The sequence below is a fragment of the Rhea americana genome, unplaced genomic scaffold (assembly GCF_003343005.1).
Source record: "Rhea americana isolate MKP2758 unplaced genomic scaffold, rheAme1 scaffold_158, whole genome shotgun sequence".
Taxonomy (NCBI): Eukaryota; Metazoa; Chordata; class Aves; order Rheiformes; family Rheidae; genus Rhea; species Rhea americana.
The window spans coordinates 1,384,976-1,407,150 of record NW_028185683.1 but is presented as its reverse complement, the minus strand read 5'-3'; positions in this window follow the sequence as shown (position 1 = coordinate 1,407,150).

Here is a 22,175-nt window from a genome sequence, read left to right as displayed (position 1 = left end):
TAAGTTTATCTTTTTAATTATATTTGCTACTGCTCTGCTTTAAGATGATACATGCAATTTTTTTTTTTTTCAGGGTGGGGAGAAGGGTTGTTTGGACATTTACTACAAATCCATGGCATCCTCTGAGGTTAATACAGATATGTACACAATGACTAGGTGTAAATGAGCTTTAAAATGGTGAAAAGTTTGATTTTTGTTTACATATTGCTGTGGGGATGTTTTTTGTCTCAGAAAAAAAAGGAACAAATAAGAATTTCAACAAAAATCTTTAATAGCTTCTTGAATAAAAAATAAAAAGATCAAACAGTATATTATTCAACTTAACTTACAGAAATTTATCTCAGAAACAAATTAAAAACTTTTAAATTCCTTGTCAGGAGCTAAGAAGTTAATTAGAATTATTGAATTACTGATTTGCTTTTGATACACCTAGACCTACTTTTTATTAAAATCTGTTTCACTATACTGTTTGTACTCTAATTTGGGTGTGTGTGGGGGGAAGCACAGAAGAAATACAACATTCAGGTTGTATTTATTATGTGTAAATTAAGCATTAGACGTAACATAACTGAAAGTGAGTGAGTCTGCTATCAGTCTCTTGATTGAGGATGGTAAGTAATTGTTCAAACCACTAAACCTTGATGTGGCTAAAATATTTTAGAAGGTAATTTTGCTTGGTTCTAAATAACCAAGAGTCAACAAAAAGATCTTATTTTGTCACAGATTTGAAAATGTCACAGATGCTTCCCTCCTACTTACAGAAACATCGCAATAGCAGCTTGCATCGTCTTGATGTATCAACCACCTCTGTAATGCTCTCGGTGTTTAATATCTGTGCTTATTATGGTTAAGAATAAATGACAGGCAGGACAAAGGACTACCTACAGACACCAGTACAAGCTGGGGGCTGACCTTCTGGAGAGCAGCTCTGTGGAGAAGGACCTGGGAGTGCTGGTGGATGACAAGCTGACCATGAGCCAGCAATGTGACATTGTGGCTTGGAAGGCCAACGGTATTCTTTGGTGCATTAGGAAGAACGTTGCCAGCAGGTTGAAGGAGGTGATCCTGCCCCTCTGCTCAGCCCTGGGGAGGCCTCATCACAAGTCCTGTGTCCAGTTCTGGGCTTCCTAGGCCAAGAGAGACATGGAGCTACTGGAGAGAGTCCAGCGTAGGGCTACAAGAATGATCAGAGGGCTGGAGCACCTGCCCTACGAGGAACGGCTGCGAGAGCTGGGCCTCTTCAGCCTGGGGAAGAGAAGCCTGAGGGGGGATCTTATCAATGTGTACAAGTACCTGAAGGGAGGGTGTCAAGGGGACAGGGACAAACTCTCTTCCATTGTCCCATGTGACAGGACAAGAGGCAATGAGCAGAAGTTGAAGCACAGGCAGTTCCGCCTGACCGTGAGGGGGAATTTCTTCCCTGTGAGAGTGACGGAGCACTGGACCAGGTTGCCCAGAGAGGTAGGTTGTGGAGTCTCCTTCTSTGGAGATCTTCAAGGCCTGCCTGGACACAACCCTGTCTGACACGCTCTAGGTGACCGTGCTGAGCGGGGAGGTTGGGCTAGACGATCTCCGGATCTCCCTTCCAACTTTACTGATTCTGTGATTCTCCAATGAGATTTATTAAACGCCATCCCGAAGCAGTTAATAAAGGCTGCAATGCTTTCCTGTTATAAGGAGTCTGAAAGTTTTTTTTTTGTTTGTTTGTTTTAAGACTCTCCAGCAGACACATAAGTCACAGGAAAGACCAGCATCCTGGAGGATGTGTACACCTTATAAATTCAGACTTAGACCTTACCCTCAAGCAGATTGCCTGTTACTTTGCATTCCTCTGATGCTTTTTCCTCTTTGTGCACGCACAGATGCCAGGCACTGACATGAAGACCTTTATATTTTGATCATTCTTCAGCAGGAACCCTGGGGCAGAGTTATGCAAATTTTATTTAACCCATCTTAATTGCTATTGCAAAGATGGAGACGTAATTTGATTGGCATTGTAACCTAACAGTCAACTGAGAAGCACAAAAATTTTACTTGGAGGAAAAGTGAATGGGGGAAAAGAGTTTTTGTTGGATTTTTCTAAATTAAGTTTTCTCTCCTCAACACATGCACTCATAGAGAAATACATAAATGAAGCCAATTATATGGCAGCATACCAACATTACCCCAATTTTAAAATGAAATTTGTCTGAAATGGAAACCCCAATGTGATGTAATTAGAGGAGCCTATACAAAAGTAAACTTAGAGCTGCCCTCTTCAACTATCCAAGTGGCTGGGTATGACAATCTATATACCTGTTCCTGTAGCCTTGAAAGGACCAAAATGTATCTTTTGCATCTCTGCACTGTCCTACTGTCCTAAAGACTTCATTTTGCTTGAGCCCCCCACTTCTTCTCATGTGGGCAGCCAAGATCTGTAACAGCAGTCTACTTCGAGGGAGGACGGAGTGGAGAGAAACTGTAGCATGCCGGTTGGAGTCCTCCATGACAAACCATTAGTTTGGCTTTAATGGTTGGAATTCAATGAAAGAAAAGAGGAGGTGCAGGTGGACATACAGGAACCTGTTCCAGGATTTTAACCCTCCCTCTTCAAAAATCTAACTATTTTTTGTCTAAGTAAAAAATAAATTTCTATTTATTTTCCATTTCCATTTATCTTCTTTTCCACCAGTAACTAACATACAAGCTTTTAGAGTGAATTTACATGTAAGTTTAATACATAGGAAAACATCAAATAGTCTACATATAATGAATACAAAATAATGAATTTAAGAGAAAAGAGAGAAAGAAGGAGACTATTCCTTCAATAGCAGACAAGATGACAGTCTGAGATTAATACAAACATGAGAATCCTTGTGAATAAAATAGTATGAACAACTTAATTCTGTAAAAACAGTGCTCAACCTTTACTAGAGAACATCATAAAATCTAGCTATGAAACGCAGATCCTTCAGCAACATTGCTTGCTAAGTTCCATGCCTCACATATTTGCTAGGTTTTTGATAAATTATTAGAATAGCTGGCACAATCCAGGAGATACGGGCTATCAAATTACACCGCACTTAGTATTATTAATACTATAATAATACTTCTAGCTATTTTTTAAACAGAGTATTCACATTTTATGGAGATGATAACAGAAAATGAGCTGTTCTTTGACACAATTTCTGGATTTACAAACCCTAATATTTTCCAACAGACACCAGGAAATTCTCTTTGCTTCAACTCTCTCATCTTGTGTATGTTTATACTTATATCTTTCTGTTCTCTTGAGCAGATACGTCTATTTTTTGTTCTTCCCTTAAAAGAAGAACAAGATGTCTTTTAAGATGAAGAAATAGTTATCTTCCTCTGAAATAAGAAAAAATTATACAGAGAGCTCTAGGAAGTTACCATTTTTCCTCCTCATTCTGGCTGTTTTATGCAGTTTCAGTGGTGGGCCATAACATACTGTATTAGGAACTGTAGGAATGGTGTACTATAACAACAATAACAAAAATAAAAAATACATATTTTCTAAGTAAGTCAAGTACATTCAACATAAAAATAAAACCAAAAAAAATTTATTCAAACAAACAAAATAAGATAGATAGACGATAAGATTAAGATAGACAAAAATAATTTGAGATTGACTCAAAATAAAACCTTTGATTATTTCAGGACAGATTAAATTATTCATTTTGTATGAGATAAACATCTTTGACAGTGTTTCAATCTTCTATTTGACTCAATCATTTCTTTTTTTTTTTTGTCTTTATTTAAAGATATTTAAATTGTGAATTGTGAATTGGCTATAACAATCAAAATGATAGCCAAAGTTGTTTTTTTGTCATTTGGCAGAAAAATGCAGGAAAATACTGTCAATTTTGTAGTTTCCCTCTTCCTCCCCCAGATGGACTGAAAATCATTGAATCTGAGCTGCTTTTTTAGTTACCTTAAATTTTCAGCAAATGATATTTCTATTAAAAGTTTGAGTTATTTCTAATCCCTATGCCTACAGCACTATTAAAATTGTGAGTGAATAAGGCTTTGCCAGAAGCTTCTGTATGTATACTTAATTTAGGGTTTAAATTTGGGCCTATATCTCCTCATGACATTTTGCTATTTTCTAAATTAATTTCTATAGTCGCTGGGAAATGCTCACACTGAACTTATTAATATCGTGTAAAATTTGGTTGATGTCAAGGAAATTTCACAGTATTTAGGTCTGTAACAAATGAAGTTCTTTTTCTGACTCATCTTTCTCTTTTCTAGTTTATGAAAAAAGAGCACTTCAAATGTTTTCTTACACTGTATTCAGCATACCCAGCTCTTCAATATTTGAAACATTTATGCAAATTAAAAAAATATATATATCGTATTATTCAGAACGAACATATCTTGAGACCTTGGGTATTTCCCATTGCGATTTGTGGGTAGGAATTGTTACTATAAAAAGTGTGAGAAGGTTATTGAGAAATTTCAGTCTATCCTGAAGAGGCAGTATAGACTAAATGGGACTTCTGGTAACATATAAATCGTTTAGGAAAACCTTCTGAGATATCCAGATCTTGATATGGACAGGCTTGCCGTGTGCTGATGGCATACATGATGGAATTATTCAGATAGGAGACCATAGACGTATCTTGCTGATACTTCAGTGCCGGTTAAAATTTGTTTCTGACTATTATTATTATTATTATTTTATCCTTGGCTATCCAGTTTTCTCCTCAATATCACTCATAATGTATGTCACATCCACACTGCTCCAGCATGTTCTTAATTATTTTACATCTCTTTCTGTCCCTCTCAACAGTTCATAGCTCTTGGGTGCTAGGAAGAGGCAAATTATCCATCATCAGCTTAGAGACAGAGACCATTTTCATAGTGAGCAAGGTTTATATGAAGTGGACTTGTAGGTCCTTTCTATATTACTAACAACTCATTCTTTGAAAAAAAAGAAAGTTGTATGGGGACTTTTCGTACAGTAACAGGCTGGCTGAAGGCTTTACAGCTGCAGCACAATGATACATTGATAGTGATAAAGCAGTAAGGCCTTGGGGTTAAAGCAGCAGACTGAAACCTAAATTCTAAGGGATTTCTCCCCTTAGCTTGTGAAGTGACTTCTCTGTATTTCCATCCTCAATAGTAAAATTCTTCTAATGATATTCACTTGCTTTATCAAGTGTTTTGTTGTAGGCAGAAACGGTTATTTAAGAGGTAGGGGAGCCTACCTCTTAGGTGATATAGAAAGGATCTTGAATATTAGCCAGCTCTCCCGAATCACCCTTCACGTATGTTTATTTTTTGAGATTTCAGTGATTTCAGCTCCATATGAAAAGCACTGAAGTGAATTCAGAACCCAAGACATGGCTTCATAAGCACCCTATTTTGGCTTGCCACTGGCATGTTGCCATGCTTTCTTCTCTTCCAGCCTTCCCCTGCCATCAAGTTACTTTCTTTGAGGTGATGCCAATTTGTATACTCAACTGGTTTATCTGGAGCTTCTCCAGATAAACTTCTTCCTCCTCCCCTCCATTAAGAAAAAAAGAAAAGAAAGAAAAAAAAAGAAAGAAAATATTTCACTCATTACCCAGCTGACCATGCAAAGCACTAGAGATGACATAAGAGACACTGCAGGTACAGTGGTCAAGGGTTAATAGGAGGCTCTAGCTTCCTCTTTAGGCAATAGGATGTGGACTATGTAGTTTTATTATCCCACATGTGTTTTAGCAAAGATGAAGCTTTTCAATGGCAAACACAGCCTTGAAGCAGGATCCATGGCTTCCTCCGTAATACACAAGGGAAAAGTAAGAACAAAGCACAGAAACTAGCTGACTGCACAACACAACACATTTAGTTGTTGCATACCACGAAGAAGTGCCTATGTAAGGAAAGAGCAATTTCTTTAGGCCTAAACACAGCTAAAGCAACACTACTTCACATATGTGGACTTTATTTAGATGAATAGGTCACGTACTGTAAGCTCTCTTCCTTCTCCCACAGCAATGCAAATTTCATCAGACTCAGGTTTACTGATGTAATGTTGTTGTTTGTCCTGCATAGGACACCTCTCTGTCCTTTGCATAAAATATCTCAATGGTTAATGTGAATTCATTGTGTTCATCCCTTCTAAGAGCCTTCAAGATTTTCACTAGGAAGCACTAAGTTCGAAAATCCTGAAGACTGTGGAGGGTGAGACTCAAGACTCCAGACAAGCACAGAAATCACTGAAATAKTTTTCAAAGCCTCAAAAGGGAAGAACAGTTCTGATGACAAGCGTTTCTCCTTCTCAGGTCCTATTTTAAACTAAGCAGCCACAATTGTACTTTATGAGTCCTTAAGCATTTCTGAAGTCAGCATAGCTCATCAACTTTCTAACTCTTATTCAAGCTTCAGGCACATCTCATCACACCTCTAGGGAGATTGAAGACTTGTGAGGGCACTGTTGCAGCATAACGGGAAAGCTACTATTAAATAAGGGACTCCAGGGCATGCTGAGTTTGAAGAATAAATTAAAAAGCAAACAGGGAAGCTTGTTTTCAGCCAGAAGTGATTTGAAACTCTCCATACTTTCTTCAGCACCTTCTATTAAAGTATTAATTGCTCTCCTGTTCAAATAGAGGAAGAGGGTGGGAGAACAATGCTGGCACAAGAACAAATGGGTGTCAACTGGTTATTAAAAATCTTAGGCTGGAATAAAAAGATGTTTTCTGATTGACAGAGGTAAAAGGTCATAGAATAGCTTCCCTAAAAGAAGTGAGGAGAAAAAACTTAATGGCTGTAGAACAGAACCTGATGTAATTTACAATAGGGATTATAAGATTTGATTGCCTGACCAAGAAGTCCCTACCATTCTTTTACTCATTCTCACTGCCGTAGTTACAATATCCTTTCCCTGTTTAACGGTATTGACTGTGAATGGAAGAAAAAGTCTGAGAAGGGTCTAGCCAGACACTGCTTTCGAAGGAGACAATGACAGAAATTCATAACAGAAAAGGTGAGGTGAAGGTAGTTAAACCTCTCAAATGCTTTTTCTAGTGCTGAGGCAGCTCAACCCAGCATCCTTTTCTGGGACCGTTTAGGAAGAAGTGGAGAAGCTCTGTCCTCAGCATTCAGGATTTACCTAAGACAGTAGGAAAAGCAAAGTAGAATCTGTTAAACCTGAATTTATGTGTTGACGGACACATGTTGGTGACAAGAAGGTTGTATGTAGGGAATGAAAGCGGACTGATGATTCCCATTTACTGTCAAGTGGTTGAACGTTCTGTTTTGGAAGTTGTGGAGAAGCAGGAGGGTGCCCATGTACATGTAGAGTCACTCCTCCTCACTCTCTTGACTAACCACACAATGCTTGAGGTATTAAGAGGAAACAATATATCTTGATAAGCTTTTTACAGAATTTCTACTCTTTTTCTTTTTCTCCCCTCTATTACTCTTTTTTTTTTTTTTTTTTTTTTTTTTTTTTTTTTTTTTTTTTTTTTTTTTTTTTTTTTTTTTTAATTACTGAACAGATAACTTTCATTCTGGGTCTTTCAGAATCAAAACTAGGGCTTTATTTAGAGACTCAGGACTTATACCATGAATCTGATTTCATTTTCTACTCTAATAGGACAGTGGAAAAATTTTACTGAAAGAAAGAATCAGCACAAAGGCAGACTTTTTGCTGCTGCTCTAATGAAGCAGAAGATGCCAACATCACTGAATGGGGGGAGAATTTGGTGTGCTTTTCTGCAGTGTGACTACATTGTAAGAAAAGAAAAGATGACTAAACAGGTGCAAGATTCATGAAATGGGCYTCATTATCCAAAGCTACATGGATTAACAGGAGTCTGGGTTCCCTGCCATCACTGAGACAAGGAAGAAAATAAATTCTCTCTTTCCACTCCCATTCACGCGCCGCTTGTGCCTTTGTTGTTGCTGACACCAAACATGATCTTCCCTTCTGCAGTAGTTTCTTTTCTGCTTCTGTTGCCCTGAAACTCTGTGAAACTGTGTGGGATATGACCCACTCAGAGACCAGAATTCTGGGCAACACATAATCTCCCTTATGCTTGTTTTTTTGCATAGACTTTTTGTTCCCAGATATCTCCCTGTTAGGCCAAATACTCAGAGCTCACTTATTCTGAAGCTCGGTTACCATCTTTAGAATAGTCCTTATTGTCATTCTTTCCAAAACCACACATGATTTCTCAGAAAGTTATGAAATATCATAAAATATTCTCTCACTTATTAAATATATGTAGATATTCAACTGTATTGAAATATTACGAATTAGTGGTCKTAAGGACATAGTAACTGTAATTTAGAAGTAGACCAGACTCATCCTGAACAAGCACCAACAGCTCTGCAGGAGACTAGCTGTATTTGAACATTCAGAGACATCTGAAAACAATGTCTTCAGTCTGCTTACTGGTAACAGATACTAAATTTACTTTGTCTTTGTTAGTACTTGATTTTCCTTTGTTATTATTTATTCTGTGCCTCTGTGACTATATGCAAGTTTGAGGTTTCTGAGTCTTCCCCAGGACTAYGTCACCATACACAGGACTGTAAAGAGTCTCTCCTATTGTTTTTCTGATGTAAATACTCACAGATGTTTTCAGAATTGAATATATGCAATGAAGTGACACCAGCATACAGTTATTCATGACATTTATAGCCAAGAAAGTCAGGTCTGTTTGAAAAAGACCAAAGAGGTGACATTTTCAATATGTACATTCTTCTTAATAATTTATATTATTCAGATTTGCCTGGAGAGCAAGGATGCGAACCTCAAAATTTTCATGAACGATACACTTTGTAGTCCGCTCCTTAGGAAATAAGGCTAAAAATGTTGCAAATATACAAAAAACAAAAAAAAATTCATGAACGATACACTTTGTAGTCCGCTCCTTAGGAAATAAGGCTAAAAATGTTGCAAATATACAAAAAACAAAAAAAAAACCAACAAAAAAAAAAGACATATATTTTAAACAGAGCCTGAGAAGAATAAACCCAATTTGTTTCATGTACCTCACATAAATCATTTTTAGTCTAGGCTCAGTTTGAGTTTACTTCAGCTCACTTTTCTATCTGTCCTGAAGGCATTYCTTCCATGTGGTTTAACAGATCTTAAGCTTACATCTGCACAGTCAGGAAGCMTCAATGGTATTTTTATAGTGTTTTCCATAGTTTAGGGGATAATGTAGCTGGAAAAAAATAAAAATATTTTATATTATGTTTTTTCTTTCTACCTGAGAATGCAACCAGATGAACCTTTCAAAAAAAATTAATTATTTTTATAATTAATAATAATAATTATATTTATTATTATTATTATTATTATTATTTTGGAATGGAGGTAACTACAAAGCTGTTATTTCATGCCAGTGCAGATTAAGGCTAGTACATAAATCTATATTTTATGGCAAAAAGAAAATTGGAAAGAGAATAAAAATGTATGCTTCTCACAAGGTACAATAGAAATACCTCGAATAAATGGAGTTTGTACCTGGGTCARCATCACTGTAATCCTCTTCAGGCTCATTATTTTACTTATTTTTTAATTTAAATTTTAATTAAGTTTACATTTACTCTATTCTGGATTATGTTTGTTTGTTTGGTTGCTTTTTGGCTTTTCATGAGTTTATCTAATTTCCTCCAGATGAGCAATATTGGCAAGTAGTCAGTCAAATATGATGAGTCAGTTAAGATATAGGTTTCAGTCATTACTGGCTAGTGAAAATGATATTTTAGGTTACTTCAGATTACATTGTGGGAGAGCTTGAGTATCTCAAGACTCATTTTTCACTGCCAGAATTGCACATTTGAARTACATTATAAAAGAGCATTTTACCTCTGAGTGACAACAAAGAATATACCTTAGGAGATGATAGTCTCCTGGAGAATCTGACTGGAGAACCTCAGTTTGCAGAGAAAAATGGATGCTTGAAGTACTGTTATCACAATTTCTACAAAACGCTGAATCATCTCTATTGGAAGTCAGTAACATGCTTGGCCAGCACATGTTCTTGAATAGTGATGATCATCATCTCTGGAACAGATTTGCAAAAATATTTGGGTAAAAAGGATATTTTCTAGTTTTAGTAATTTCTAAATTACACCAATGTCATTTTATTTCCTCAGATGCTTAAATAAATGTGTGACATTCAAAGGCAAACAAATCATTTGGGGCATAAAGTCCTAGATTCAGTCTCTTCTTTATTATTTGTAAGTTTCAAAGRCCAGGCATACCCGTTAAATAATCTAGTCTAACCCCTTGAATGGAAATATAGTTTAACAGGCAGGGTAAGCACATTTGTAACAACAAGAAAATGGTACTGTCAGACCCATAACAATTTCTCTTATTTCAAGTACTTATATCTCTGTAAGATTCAAGTACAGGGTAATAAAAAATAATTTGGATGCACCTTTTTCGTCTCTGCATTTGCAACTTAAACTAACTTAAACTAAACATGATAAACGTGTCTGGAAGAAGAGAAGAAAGGAAAAAATAACATTCAATATGGTAGACTATGGGAATTATTTTCTTGCCACTATAACAGTCAGGTTTAGTTTGCCAGSAGTGCTTTCTGTGATATTCTATAACTCAGTTTGACAGGTAACAAAAGCAAGTTGAGTCCTTTCTGTGTATGATTTGGTTAAGAATAGGTGAGGAGGACACTGGTAGGGGYGAAGATGGACAGTTCCATCTTTCCATGGGAGTGGCGGTGCACTCAGATCTCCCATGCAAGAAGCAGAAGAGAGAGAGAGAAAGGAGAGAAGTCAGATGGCCAGTATCCACAACTGTAAGCCTTGGCACAGCATGGATATTGTAAACAAAGGTGAAAATGCATTTATGCATGCTGGGCACAGTTCAGGACAAGCTGAGTGTATACAGAGTGCAATACAGAAAATATTGCAATGTACCCTTTTTTCTGTTTGTAACTGAAATAGGATCATATCTTTAATTTAGTATTTCCTGCTGGATATTATTTTAGCTACTTATTTCTTCTCTAGAGAACAACTGCTCAGGTCAATGGATAATGACCGTGCCATGATGGAATGTGGAGGATTTTTGCTTTTCTGTTTTTCACTTCCCTTAAATTTAATCTAGCATTCATATTGCTGAGTGATAATAATAATAATAAAAATCACAGAATCACAGAATGTCTGTGGTTGAAGGGACTTCCAGAGATCATATAGTCCAACTTTCCTGCTTAAGAAGAGTCACCTAGAGCATGTTGTCCCTGGTTCTCTCCAGTTGGGTTTTGAGTATCTCCAGGGATGGAGACACCACAGACTCTCTGGCAAGTTCCAGTTCCATGTTGCAGTGTCCAACTACCTACAGAGAAAGAGAGAGAGAGAGAGAGAGAGAGAAAAGGAAAAAAAAGAAAAGAAAAAGGAACAAAAAAGAAAAGAAAGCAATTTTTAATTTATTTGCCACATTCAAAATAACAAAGCCTGAATCCATTTAATAATCCTCATCAATATTTTTTTAGTTAAGAATGCACCTGGAATATTTCTCCTGTAGTTTCATTTATGAGCTGCCTGGCATCATGTTTTCTAGGGAGTAGCTCATATCACTGAAAATTTATATACTTTGTCGTACATTTTGAAAGGTGACTGGTGATTTTGAAAGTGCATATGTGCGTTTTCTGACTCACAGATTGCTTTAAAAGCCCAGCTTTTAGGCTACAGATGCCCAGCTGTTCTTCATCATACTCAGTGCAGTCTGTAACATGACTGTGTTTTACATGTGAATGGTTTCAGCTGAGAGAACATGATCATAGGGAAGCCTCACACTGATAAAAACTTTAATGGGGGTATTGTCTGCCGTGATGCTCTGCCACAACAAAGAACCGGAGGGATTCTTTTGATAGACTCTACATAACAACGTTGGGCAAGATGTTATCACTACTGAATTGAAGTCTCTTTCAGTCTGTTCAAACAAGATCCCGTTCTCTTTTACACTTTTGTGCTTCTGTATTCAGAAAGGCATCATAAAGACAAACTATTATGTGTGATTTTTTTTTTTTTTCTGTTTTCACCACAACTTTTTGTAGGTGTTGGTATGTTCCTTAATGCCAGATAACAGAGTGGTCTGAGATTGGTTTCTGGCTTGGTTTTAATGAAAGTAGCCTGTTGAATTTTCATTACAATTTGTCTCAAAATTTGAATCTGAATAGATTTGCATTTCACTATGAGTTTTCTGAATACCCTGAACACTTTCTGAATGTGAATTCCTTCTCACTAGTTTATTTCTGAAAACCTGGATTTTATTAAACTGGAATAGAATTGTATAAACAAGGCAAGTTGCTTTAAAATACTGAAACTTCTTCCAGCATAGTGTGAGTTTTTGCTAAGACCAGGAAAAGCAATAGAGGGTCACAAAGGTGTTGTTAGTGGATTAAAGAAGAATACTAATGTTGCATTTATCATTCATTATTAGAGAGATAAGGGAGCTTCAGCTAGTTTTAGGTGATAACAGGAAGGTATTGTGCTTTCTCTTTTTATTTCTATTTTTTTTTTAAGATAAATGCTATCTTAAGTCAATGTTTTTGTAAGYGTTATATAAAGCAGCTAAAACACTTTTTGTCATTAAATATCTAAGGCTTCATTACGCAAATAACAACCACAAAGTAAATGTTGTGTAATTATGACTATGATACAGAAAGAAAGAGAAAAACAACAGCACAGTAACAGGAAGTGAGTATAACTGATCTATTAATATAGGTTCCTTAATTTGCAGAGAGCCTGAAGCAACAGTAAGTCCGTGAGTTGTTCCACATAGTTTGGCTGGTGTTTCTTAAAATTACTTGCTCATGAGAGAACACAGAAAAAGGAGAGGAACAAAGAAATATAAATGTACAACATTTTTTCAAAATGGACTTTATGTATGCACAAGTATATTACACAAAGTACCTAAGAAATTATGGAAGATATTTATGAGTTGATTATACCAATTTGAAGTAGAATTGGTTACATGGTCTAACCTTCAAATATTTTACTCAGTTACTAAATAATTGTTCCTTTTGTACATTTCCAATAGGTAACTCTAAGAAATTAATGTATTGGAAAGAAGGGTGAAGTTTTATTTGTAAGACAACAGATATTTCAGCATATAAGACACATGCTGGGTGACCACACAGGTTTTGGAAGAGCAGACCTTAAGTAAAATCAAAAATGCTGAATATTTGTGTCTAAGATGGGTATATAAAATGTAAAGATACAAGGCATATAACACACTTTGTCAAAGGCTGTACTTGCAGAAAAATAAGTTATATAACTGACTTTATAGCAGTTTGAGACAAGCAAATCAACAGAACTCTAATCTTGGGTCTAAATTGACAGGATTTKTATAAAAAGAGCAAAGATCAGCCAGGAAGATTACTTAAGTAAGCCACATGAGTCCTCAATATGTTTTGAATATTCTATACCAAATAGGTACTATTTATTGGCAAAATATGGGGAAAAAAAAGGAAGCAGAGATAGACAAGCAGATATATATATATGTGTATATATGTGTGTGTGTGTACACACACACACACACACACACACACACACACACACACATATATATAAATATTTTACCATGGTATTTCTTTTGACAGAAATCCTCTCAAATTGAAAGGAAAAAATAACCAAGAAATTATATTAGAAAAGCAATGATAATTTCCCAATCTATTTAAAGTAAGAGGTAGCGGAGACTGTTATAAAATCTGGAGACATTTAATCTCCTGGCAGGGGGAAGGGGAAGTAAAAATTACTTTTTACTGCCTTCTACTAAAAAAAATCTATCTCACTATTGCCGTGCAAGATAAAACCACTAGCAGGCCAACAGCTGACCTTCTGTTTGGAATTATTGTTTCTGGGAGTTGAGGGTAATAAACCACCTGCAATTCTTTGTTTAGTACATAATTTAATACTGTATTAAATTATTAAATTAATATATCGAGTCTCATAATTGTAAATAGAAAAAAAATGTTTTGAATAACTGGATTTCAAGTAACATTTATATATGCCATTTTTGCCTATAGACTAGAATGGATTATGCGGAAAGTTAAGAAGATAAAAGACTTTCCCCAAAGATAATTCTACCATACTGGTGCTTTCCAGAAATAGACTGGTAATACTTTTATATAAGTGGGAACCTGAAATTTGCGTATAATTGGAATCATATAAGAATTTCATAATTCTTTGCAGGTTTTTTGGCAGGAATTCTGTTATATCACTATCTTGTAATTTTAGAAGCTCATGATAGATTGCTCTCATAATCTATTTAAACATTCCTGAAACCTGCAAAGAGGGAAGGAGGTAAAACTTAAGCACTACTGTATTGAATCAGACAAAAGGATTGTCCAGCTCTATTTTCAATTTCCAGACTCCAGAAGCAAAAGCTTAGGGAAAAAAATATGAAAGAAAATCAAGTAAAGCAAGGATGTTGTTACGTCACCTCAACATGCCTTCTAGGCTTTAGCGGACTCCGTATCCTGGAATGGTGTTACTGTATTTAACAAAACTCAAAAGATACTTTTTCCATGAATTTATCTACTCACTTTCCAGACAAAGATGCATTCACAACCTACTATGCAAGCTGTTCCCCAAATTAATCATATATTAATGAGAAAATCCTTTTTGAAATTGTTTTGGTCCTGCCATCTCAAAATCATTTGATGACCCTAGTTTCTGCATTAGAAGCAACAGTGAATAATAATTTTCTCTATTCCAGTCATTCAGTGGTAGTTAGACACCTGCTGTATTCCTCCCTTCCACCACTTTTCAAGGCAGAATCATCTCAAACTGTGAGGACTCCAAATACATTTCACAATGSGTATTTTTCTGCACAATTTGCAAAATGGATTTAGCCAACTCTCTTCATTCAATAGCTTAAATTGTAAATGTGTTTAAAACTTAAGAAGATTGTTCTGCAGCATCAGCCTAATTCCAGCTTCTATTAAAAAGCCCTATAAAAATACAGTTGAGAAACATATGCTTACATTTGTTGTTCAATCAGAAAAGTAAACTAAATTGAAGCTTTGCTGGACTTCAAGAATTTAAGTTCTTGGTTTTATCTGTCTTCTCTTTTCACTTCTGTTATTCAGATCTCTAATGCATAACATAATGGCAAATTGGCATTAATGAACTAAACACAAAATCTCGCCTTAATGACCTCAAGGAGTTCCTAGCTTAAGTGAGAAAAAGGAGGTAGAATTACAAAGACTAGATGGAGCAGAAACTAGTGCAAAGACAGCTTGATTGTATGTTTTCTCTTTGAAAACAAATCTCAAGYGTTACCGTTAATACATTCTTTTAGGCTCTTTAGACCAGTTGTCTAAAAAGACAGATATGTTTTCTTTCTAAGCTGTCTAAAAAAAAMCAGATAACATAATTCAACATGGTGAGAAATAAGACCGTTTTTTTTTAAAGGATGACATTTTCATGCTATCAGAAAAACTTTAACTTATTCTTCTTATTAGTTGTGTTGCATAGACACACATTGACAATGAATAATAATAATAATAAATAACAATATTGTTGCTATTGGGTTCCTGTCAGAGAGTAGTACTTGTATGGGGTTATAGATGGTTGGTTACTGTCTGAATGGAGGAGTGTCTGTTGCAAGAGTCCTTGAAATAATGATTTCAGTGGGCTGAAGGGAAACTTCCCAAACTGCTATTCTTCTTACAATCTGGATGGTTGATGTGGCCACTCCAGCATGATCATGTTCACTACTATTTATCTTTACTTGTGAAACATCTTATAAACACCCTGTGTACGCACAAGAGACTGCCACTATAGTTTCTAATACTTACTAACAAATACTTAATTTGAGTCAATCCACCAAGAGGGTTAATCAACACATTTAAGCATACTAATTGGACCAGGACAATCTCTGTACCCCTCTGAAATGCACTGCTGGAGAGCTCCTGTAGTAATGACTCAAACACTCAGTTGTGAAGATAGCTTGGATATCGTCTCCTTCCAGGTCAGTCCGCTGTCTCCTAGGTCAGTCCATTGTCTCCAGCCAGTTCATTGTCTCATCTCTGCAGGTGGCTGCCCAGGGGTTTCCTAGCCCACCGAGGGAGTTAAGGACTCGAGTACAGTGGGTGTGTGCACAGGCACAGCCTTGATATTCAGCTACTTCACAATTATAAGTAAATTTGAATTTCATACTTATAACAAGTTCCATAGCTTTTGCCACAGATAATAGAACTATGATTTTACCTCCTAAGCCTTTCTTTTTATATATATAWAAAAAAAAGGAATTTGAGAAAGCAACTGAGAATGCCTCCAGAAAACTAATATTAATCTACCCATTGTTTGTCCAATATGCTTCAAAACGATAATCTAGCTGAGAAGATAAACTGCAGAGACTGGTGATATCCATCCATCTATCAAAATAATGAAATGAACCACTGTTATGTTTTCATTAACTCTGAAGTGAGGTTAAAGAATAAATAAAGGTCAGCTTGTATTTAAATGCACACGCGAGTGCACACACACAGACACAGACACAAACACAGACACACACACACACACACACACACACACACACACACACACTGCTTTCCATTCTGTACCCTCACCAAGTTCTGTATTAAACAAGCTAAGTTGTAAAATATTAATACAAATCTAATTTTCAAAACAAATATTTTCAAGGTAACTTTGCAAGGTAATTCTTTTCAATGATTTTTTATGAAAATTTGATTTCTGACCTCAGTTGCACACATAGCTTTTCAGCTTACATTGAAACAGATTTATACTTGTAACAGACAGAGAATTTAGCACATAGTACAGGTATTAAACAAAATCCAAAATGAATGAAGTAGCGAAGCTCAGCAAAATATTTGTCTTGATTGCTTAAACTAGTACTCAGAACACACCTCTTCCGATTAGGTATTTCAGTAAGACACTTTACCACTGATATTGCAGCACTAAGGTCAGGAGAAGTTGAAGGGAATTTCATGTTCTCGATTAAGTGAATAACCTAATTTAGAATAAGTTACTGAAATTCAAACAGAGCATCTAAACTCAAAAACTAAAAGAGAGAAGTGAAGTAGATGTACTTTAAGTATCAATGTAAATGCAAATTTAATGGAGAGAGAATCAAAACATTGGGAAGCTGAGTGTTTTCACTAAAGTATCCTCAAAACAAAGTAATAAAATAGGGTTTTTTAAGTTCTAGATTTGAATAATAGTAGTAGAATCACTTTCTCTGGCAGAGAACTTTTTTTTTTTTTTTTAAGAGATAAGAGATCAGAACTTACTAATAGTCAAGGCGTCATATTTAACCATATTGACTATCCTATAGCGAGCAGGCGCTCACTGGCAGGAGGCTATTTCAGAAGAAAGTTAGTATTAACATTTTTTTAATATAAATATATATATTTTATATAATATATATATATATAATGGCAAGTGAACTGTTCAACTCTAAAAGGGTTATCTGTAAATATGTTATTTTGTCATATAGCATTATTGACCTTTAGCCTACTGTGCTTCTGAGAGGTGAAAGGGGTGAACATTCATATACACTTAAGAATACTGATCACATTTTGGCTCTTTAAATGTCATTAACAAAAGGGTTAAACTGGATTTTCTTCTGCACCATTTCTGGAAGTGTGCTGTATTCACTGAGCTATGAAATGTTGTTTTCTCTGTGAAGACAACTTTCAAAATTACTAAAGGTGTTCGGTACCTCTCAGTGAAAATGAGGAAGAGCTATGTCCTTAACTTATATTTATGCTTTTGAAAATTTTTCCTTTTAGTTAATTTGAAAAGAAGCAAAATTGACATATTTACATTGTATAGAACTTATTATTATCTTATATTATCTTTCACTTCATAAAGATATGAGAAGCTAGGTCCACATGATTTGGATCTGGAAAAAGCCTAGAAGTGTTTTCATGATTTCTTTCTCTTGAGATTTCTTTATATACATATTCTGTTTCCTTCCTTAGGTAACTTTTATAAGAGACTGTGTTGTGTAAACAGGAGAAGGAAGCACAGTGTTTCAACTGTGGCTCAGCTGTGCTGAGTTTCTCAGTACTGAGGAAATAATGTGGGATAAGATAGACATTCCCATCCACCATTTTATTTCTTGGTATGCCCCAAGAAATTAAAAGAAAAAAAAATCAATACTCTTATTGCCACTTTGCAGAGCAGTTATGCTTCAAGGTGTTTGTGAGTCAGATTTAGCTATATGATTAAATAAAGATTTTTTTTTTTTAAGAAAAAACACAACCATTAGATACTTTAGCAACAACAAGTCTGTCCCTCAAACTGTATGTCAGCCTGCCTCGTTTGTGCCTTTAATAATTACAGAGTCTTTTTAAAAAACAATTAAGAGGAATTATTAAGAGAATATAATCAAAAAACAAAAAACAAACAAAAAACAAAAAAAAACCAAAAAAACAAAAAAAGGAACATTACAAAGGAGAAGAGAGACCAGGGTGTGTGTGTGTGCACATGCTGGAGAGGGCACTGCAACTGCTGCCAACCAGCAACGCAGCGTTGCCCCCTCAGGTGTCCCTAGGAAGGGGTAGGTGCAAGATGTAACGCAGGAGACACCACACTTGTACATCTATGCTCTTCTCTTTTTATATTGGAATTGTGGATAATAGATCCTTTTTCTCCTCTTTCTCGTCTGAACCCACAATCTGTAGTTATAGACATTTCTGTCTGGGGGAGCTGGAGAAAAAGAACTCACTGCAGTGAGGTTAGTTATACCTATCTTCATACCTTTTTTGTATATCCTGCAAATTTTTAATGTGGAAATTCTCACGGTGAAAAAGACACATTATGTAGCCCATGAGTGAAATCTCAAATGCGTGCAGAACACTGGCACACACTCATCTATCATAGCTAATGATTCTGCTCTCAGAAATGCTGAATTTCAAAAGATGGACAATAAGAATTGTATGCATGGTGAGCTAGTATTAGATTATACTTGTAAAATTGATTTGTCTGTTCAGTATATGTGAACAGTAGGATACAAATAATCTGCTATCAAATTCAAAATTGTTTTCCTTAATTTTTTTTGGAAGTTGTATGTACATGTACAGAAAATATATATATGTATACTTACTTCTTATATTAATAATATTTCAGAAAAGTTTGCAGCAGGGGGTAAGACTAATAACCGGTTATTCATTGCTAATTTGAAAGTGTCAGAATCTCTACTTATTTTCACACCTAAGCAGACACAGTATATTCCAAATATTTAAATCGTACATTTCTATTTCTAAATATTTAGAAATTTTTGCTAGATTAAATTTAATTCTGTTTTTTCAAGATTGATTTTTGACATACACTGTTCTTCATATTATTTTTCCTAATTGATGAATTATATAGTTATCTGTATGCATGATTTTTATAAACTATGTTCTAAAAGTTCTCAAAATCTTTAAGTAAGACATTAAAATTATTTTTAAAGAAAAAAGTAGCAAAGAGAAAAAGAGAATAATCAACTTTCTAAGTTTATTTAGTCAGAGAAAAATGCGAATAACTTTAGAAAATGTGAAATAAGTGAAGATACTTTCAGTGAAACAAAAAAATAGGAAAGTTGACGCAAAAATATACCTGTTTTAATTATGTCTCTGTTAAAAAGAGGCTTTTTAGGAGTCCAGGGTAGGAATTATGGTCAAAATGGAAGCAGAAAAGACCTTTCATTTCTGGTAGTTCAGTAACGTAGGGATGGGACTTGAGATGTAGAGCGTATGTTCTGATAAATTTCTCTATAAAATACAACAGCTGTAGTGGGAATGTGAAATTGATATTAATTTATGGTTTTGGTTTAAATCTGGCTGAAACAAACAGAAGTTTTTAATATAACACCCCAAATACCTACTGTAATCAAGATTATGGTGGACTAGTATAATATGGAGATGAATCCCTTCTCAGCTGCAGAAAATAGCAAAAGGTTTAAGCTTTGTCCCGATGAAGTATGGAAAAAAAAAAGACATACAATGTATGTGTAAACAGATACAGAGAGATGCATAGAAAGACAGCTTTATTAAAATTACTTTGCACRTGGAAACTCCTTTAGTACACCAGTAATTAAGAGTAATAGAAGAGTATTTAGAATTGTCTGATGAATGCACAGTAAGCTCAGTATGGGCAAGGGGGGTGAAGGGAGTGGAGAAATAGAGGAGATACTCAGAAAAGAGACAGTCAACTATAACACACTATAYGTATATTGAAAATATAATGCTCAAACAAAAATGTGGAATTTGGAAAATAGGAGGCTATCCATCAAGAGGATCAAATCTAACATTATATAGCTAAGCCAACGGGGTGCACTAAGGATAAATTTGACTGGATGGATTTTCTTATTAATTTTCTAAATTTGCTTTTTTATTAAGCTCTACTATGTCACATGTGTATTTTATTGATATGTCCTCAGTAGAATCCCAAATGTGCATCCTTATCAGTGCTTTCAGTGATGGCATTAGGGTACAATTTTTATGCCTTTTAACTTTGTCACTAATTTTCATAGGAATAAGAGGTGCTTTCGGACTGCAGAAACTTCATTTCCCATTTTTATAAAGCAACACCACTTCTGATGCACCTAAGACTCAAACTGATGCACTTACAGTCTTATGTTTAATTTTCTGCAATGTTGGCTCTTCAGGAAAACCATGCTTCTCAGTGCGTTACTGCACATTCAAATTTCACTTTTTTTTGCAGTTCATTTCTTCATTTGTTTCTTCATATCACTAGTTTAAAAGCTGCTCTATGAATTCAGATTTTCATCTTACAATCAGCCTGCCTATCTAGGTTGTTTTTTAAGTTATTCGTTCTCTTCTCATCACAACATATTTTTTCTTCCTTTCTTTCTAACACTTTTATCGTACTTTTGGATGCTATTACTTGTCATGCTTATACATTTTTTTCATGCTTATCTATCTTTTTATCTTTTTTCTTTGAGTACTTGAACATGCTCCTCCATCTAACCTTTCTAATAATCTCAGAGTTTCCTGACCACATTCCTTAGAGACCATCAATTTGTCATAAATCACCGGAAGCAATCRGTGAGTCTCTTACGCCTTTTCAGTCACAGATAACAGTAGATTCAGAAATTATTCCCAATAAGCATTTGAATCATGTCCCGTTCTTTATGTAGTTAGAAAGAGAATTAAAAATTAGCTKTCTGTTGAGGGAGGAATTTCTGAATCAGCTCTAGCTATTAAGTATCATAGTTTTATTACTTCTGGTTAAAAAATAACTTTCCAGTCTCAGTAGATTTAAATATTAAGCCTTTGTAAACACAGAAATATTTTGTTGTTATACAATAGAATGTTGTGCAATATAATGCTTTAAATTAACACATATTGCTTTTATATCACATTGACTATGAATGTCTGTGTTTACAACATCTTAAATATGTATGAAACTGAGTCAAACAGAGTTGTGAAAAATAGTCAATAGTCAGTTAGGCAAAAGAGACATAAAAATCTCATTTCAGAAAAGCAAAGCATCTACTGCTTTGAAATTCCACAGCTTCCAGATATCAGAGTTCATATTATTGCTTCATCTAGAAAAAAAGACTTTCAGGAAACCAGCTAGCATAATATGCAGTTTTTACAAAGGATTTTGATTATTGTGTGCAGTATTGCACTAGAGCAGATTGTCACCAGAATGGTGTGAAATAAACAATAATGACACAGGTAATTGGGCTGTTCTGCAAGCAGCTACAGGAGCACAGTCCACTTTGCTGTAGCTGTGCTCTGAAATTGAGTGGGAAGGGATGTGAAAGCACATACGGAATCACCCCTCGCATCTCTCCCACCGCGCACAGCAAGGCACGGTGGTAACTTAATGTGGTGTGCGGGTTTTGCATGTGCACCCTGTCCCCACCAGGCACCTAGAGGCACGTGTRTAGCAAAGCAAAAGAGAACGTGCCAGCGTCTCATCCACCCACCAGGCTGGAACATCAGGATATTTGCAAACAAATTTTTTTTTTTTTTTTTAATGCAGAATTTCTCTAGTAAGATGTCACTTGTTCTCTTTAACTCTACATGGTAATCTTGACTCTTTTTATACTTATAGCCCTGTAACTTCATTGACTTTAGTTGCGCAATTTCTGTTTATACCCCATTAAATAAGAGGAAGATTAATTTAAATGGTCTTTAGAAATGAACTATGAATGACCATTGTTTTATTTTCCCCACCTTGGCTTTTCTACTGGTATGCCTAATTATTTCTTATAC